Below are 5,321 nucleotides of genomic sequence, written 5' to 3'. Positions count from 1 at the left end.
CCTCCTTCCCTCCCTCCCTCTCTCTCCTTTCTTTGCCACTTCCTGAGAGTAAACACCAATATTATGTCCATATCTGCTTAGGGTTATGATCTTATCTAAAAGTTTGGCAAATGTCAGCAACTTCTTTGATCACATTTATATCTTACAATCAACCAGAAATTAAAAAAAAAAAAACTTTTCTCCTTTCATTTAACTGGAGCAAGATTTTTTTAAAAAATTCTATATGCTTTATTATATTTGCATCTTGAAATTATCATCCTCCCCTAACTTTACTGCAAGCTACTATAAAAGTCTTCAATGTTTGAGAAGCAGTGCGGCATGGTGGGAAGAACCCTCACTGGGACATGAACATTGTGTCCAAGAGCTCAGAGTCTCCTCTGTAAAAGAAATTGGCCAAGGCAAAATTTTAGTCAACATTTGTTGAAAAATTGCAAAGGTCCAGGAACTGATGAAGGTATTGGTAAATGAAAGAAACACATTCTCACTTGGAGCTTCTTGTGTTGTTAGAAGAAGTTTCGATTCACAAGCATTTATGATAAAGTACATAAAGTCTCTATTAGGAAATGCCTAGAGCATTACAGTAAGATGCAAAAAGCATGCATTTATCTTCCTATGGAGGAAGTCAGAGAAAACTTCTAGGCATAAATTATGTCTAAGAAGAGAAGAGAGAGTAAGTGGCGATAAAGAGAGGCAGGGAGGGTATTTAAGATAAAAGTATGTTATGGTATAAAACTCTATTATTAGGTCATTGAAGTTGCACTTATATTTTATGAACATCCTATTTGAAAGAATAGGATTGTCTATCTTTTAGAAATGTGAAACTTTGAGTTTGGTCTGTGATGATAGATCCTTAGGGTATTTTTTTTTTAATTCTGTGGTATGTTTTTCTTCTTCAAGCAGTCCCCTCTGGGCCTAGTGGTTTAGAAAAAGAGTATTAGACATTTGAGCTACATAATTAAAATAGTAGAGTTTTTAAACTAGAAAGAACCTGCAATGTTTTCAGTTCAGCCCTCTTGTTTTTCAGAATGTCTCTTTAATTGTGTAAGTTTAAGAAATTCCCCTACTAAGATTTCATAGTTAGTAGTTGAATTTACATTGTGTCACTTTTGACTCCTGTTTTAGTGGAGGTTCATCTATCTTAGATTTTCTTTTTATAATGTGAGAATAAAAGAAATGCAGATTTCCACAATCTTTTCTAAGAACCAAGAGAAAAACTATTTTTAAAAATGTGAAAATTAAGTGGGATAGACCTTATGTTTATTTTGTTTGGATTCTGTTTAGTGATTTCACCATTGGGATTGCTGGAAAAAGTTGAATTTGGAAACTGCATATGTGGAAGGGCAGGACAAGTTACCTCAGTCTTGGGAAAAAAAAATCTGCTTGGACATTGTGGGCTATTAGTCACTAGGCAACCTTGTGTCTCATGATACTGACATTGCAAAGGTATAAATAAAGGCCCCTACTGTTGTTCTTGGGGTCCTTTGCCAATCAGCTAAACAGGCCTCCACCTGAACCCAGCTTGCATCCTCTTGTCTTTATTTTCCTTATTCTTGCCACCATTTCTCCCAAGGTACACCAAGACCAATGCGTCCCCACAGTGATAGTTGTGAAGGCATTTCTGATATTTTCTAAAAAGTCCTTTTTAGTTTTTCTTACTTCAGAATACTATGTTTCGGTGTTGCCTATACATTTGTGCTTTTTTTTTCCTGTATTTGGTACAGGGTCTCACTATGCAGCTCAGAACTCGTGATCCTCCTGTTTTCAGCCTCCCCAGCACTGGGATTACAGGTGTGTGCCCCCATGCCCAGTCTTGTGCTTGTATTTTGATTAAGAAATGAGCATTATTGTAACTCAGAATAGTGAATATGAATCTAAATTTCTCTTTTCCCTCATAATATTGATTGGTGCTATTGTTTAACTTATAGACTACTTTGCAAATTCTTAGGTCAACTTGGTTGGCTGAATATGAAAGTGACTAAGGAATCAGAATCTAGCATAATTTTTGGTTGATCCTGGACTCTATTTTCTTTATATGACCTTAGGCAAATAATATATCTACTCTGTATGACTCTACTCCGTTATTTGTAATGAGAAATGAGATTTTAAGGAGAATTTAGAGAGAGAAGGAATATATGACATTGAGCCTAAGCGTACAGAAGTGCTTAGGAGTTATTATTAATGTTATGGTTAATAAAAATTATAAATTTAAATTATAAATTATCATTGCTTTTAATGATTGGAGTTGTCTGCAGATGACTGTTTGCAGAAGTATCTGTCAAAGCAAATAAAAAGCATTTTTTCAGTGGAGCAAGTCAGTTTTGTTATTGATGTTATCACTGCTATTGCTAAAAAGAAAATTTAGTTTTCAGATCTTGACTGCCAGATGAGTGATCTCGGAGCCAGTTTTGTAGAGCTGGGCCTCACATGATCCTGGGAGTGTCCGGAATGTGGGGAGGGTGCACTGTGCATGGCTTTTGCCAATCTATCTTCCTGCCAGGCGTGACATTATCTGGAGAACTTGGCTCAGCCCGGCCATCCCACCCTTATGGCAGTAGGACAACTGTGAGACAATCTGACAGCCAGGGCCAGAAGGAATCAGCCCCTGGGGGATGTGGGAAGGGATACAGGGAGCTTAAGGAGTGACAAATAAGAAAATGAAGTTGAACGTGACAAAATGAAAACTCAAGTACGAGATTTTGATTACAAAATGTAAGATAATACTTGGAGATATTCATCAATGTTCTTGGCATTTGCTCTTCCCGCTGTTCTCCGAAACCCACACTAACTCCTCCCCTTTTGCAGACTAAAGATGGTTGGCAATGCATGGAGAGATGTGTAAACCCGGATGCCATTGTCTCCTCCACTCCTTCCCCATATGCACACCTTGCCACTGAAAAAGAGCGCTGACTGCAGTAGATGCATCCTGAGAGGGAGACGGGAGTCACAGCATTGATCTGAATTATTTTCATACCCCAGGGACTATGTGACCCAGTAAAAATTTAGTAGCATCAGAAAAATAATACATAATATTAAGTTCTTGAACGTTTGAGGCTGAGGGTGAGATTCAAATATAAAACATACATACATTGTGTACTTTCAGTTTAAATTTCTAGAGTATCTACAATCGAATAAATGTTTTAAAATTCATATGTTGGTACACCCAACCCCAAGATGATGATACTACGAGGTGAGACCTTTGAGGTGGTCATGTTATAAAGGTAAAGCAGCATGAATGGGTTAGCACCATTAAGCAAAAGACCTACAGAGCTGCCACCTGCTCTGCCACATGAAGAGACAGAAACAAGATGTCAGCCCCTACTTGCCATCAATTGGCTACTGCCTTAATTTGGAACTCTCTGACCTCCCAAATAGAAAATCTGAAATTTCCTCTCTACCAACAGTCTCATCCCCTGAGTAGCTCTGGAAAGGGCCAGTTTACTGAGAATTCAGTGTTCACTAATTCAAAGCATAAGATCTCACCTCTCCATTTCTCATATAACATTCTAGTACATTTCAGGAGCAATTGATAATTTTGGAAGCTGCCAAGCAGAGTGACAAATGGCAACTGACTTAGGGGCCTCTTGGAAAGCTGAAACCTAAGCTACCAATCAGTTAACTAAATGCATTGGTCTTCGAAAATGCTCAAAAATTGAAAGAACCAGGGACCTCTGAAGGAGGGAATATAGGCTGAACGCAGGCCAGGTTGGCAATGCTACAAGAAAGGGTTCTCGGTATCATACCTTTCCTGTGCAAGAAAAGGTTCCATATTTAAGTACTTGAACCAAAGAGGTCCTGCTCTTACAGATGCAGGCATCTACATTCTGGGTTTTTTAGATTATTAAATGAGATCATGTGTTTAAGTACTTAGTACATGTAGTAGTTTCATCTCTGGAGTCCCCAAAGGGTGCTGTATTAAAGCCTTGGTCTCCAGAGTGACATAACTTGGGGGGGGCGTGGCACCTGTAGAAGTGGGGTCTGGTAAGAGTCTAAGTCTTCAGTGAGATTGTGGATAGTAACCTCTTCCTTTTCCTGGATTCCAGCCATGACTGTTTTGCTTGGCCACAAGCTCCCACCATGATGTGCTGTGCCACAAGCCATAGGTCTGTCCTTTGCCTAGTACCTCCAAAACTGTAAGCCAAAGTGTACCTTACCCCCCCTCTCACCCCCGCCACCCTCCCTCCCTTTCTCTTTCTCTTCCTTCTAGGGATAGTTGAGTACTGTGCCACTGAGCTATGCTATCAGCTCCTAATATGTCCTGCATTTTCTTTGGGGGGGGTACTGTACTGGTGATTGACATTGGGATCTTGCACTTGCCCGACAGGCATTTATCCCACTGAGCCATCTCCCCTGCCCTGTATTTTTTTGAATGATGGAGAGATCAACTCAAAATAAAGAGAATAACAAGCAGAGTAAACACAGACACTCAGAGTAGGTAAATAGATGGAGAGGTTATGAGGAATAAGCTCAGTAAAACTCCTAAAGGACAGGTACATTTGTCTTCTGTGTTTAGAAGGAACAGATTGAAAGAAATAAATTGAAGAGAAACATTTACTAAGTAACATTTTTTTAAACTCACTTTAACTCTACTGCAGAACAAAGTATCATATCAATGAACCTGAGGACTTTACTGTCTATAATGTGAAAAACTAGGTAGTGTTAGATTTGATTTCAAAAATTTCATGATAGTTGTATTTAACAAAAGCACTTTCATGTGTATTTTTTGTATGACTTTCATAATTGATGTGCAAGACAGGTAGGCATCATTATATAGTTAATTCTGCTAGGAGGTGAGAAATGAGGATGAATAGTAAAAATAAAATGGTAGAAGTTTTCTGAGCATTAGAATAACTATGGGAGCAAAAGTGAGAAGATCATTTGGTTTGAGGTAACTTTTTATAATTCAGTGTGAAGGATTTCTATTAATTTTCAGCAAGAAGTGTAAGTGCCAAATAAACTGAAATTCTGATATCCCCTAGTTTGCACATTCTATCCCTACAAAACACATTTCAAAAGTTTCCAGGGAAATTAAAAGTGTTGGTAGAAATGCAATCAGAACATAGTTATGAGATGGTCTCAGTGGCTGATACTAAATTGCAGCACACGATGTCCTCCAACACAGTCTAAATATGTCCTTGTCAACCAGCAAGAGGCTCACATTAGCCGGGCAAGGCATTTTTATTTCTGGGCTGTGCTAAGTGACAGAAGTATGTCCCCTGACTTTGGGTAGAGTGCGGACACTTACTCTTTAGCTATGTGCCAGTACAGCTGGTTAGGTTAGAAGGATCTCACATCAAATCACATTCCATGCATGTATTCTTAAG

The sequence above is a fragment of the Octodon degus genome, unplaced genomic scaffold, assembly GCF_000260255.1.
Source record: "Octodon degus isolate 3935 unplaced genomic scaffold, OctDeg1.0 scaffold00168, whole genome shotgun sequence".
NCBI lineage: Eukaryota > Metazoa > Chordata > Mammalia > Rodentia > Octodontidae > Octodon > Octodon degus.
Note: the sequence above shows the minus strand (reverse complement) of the source record.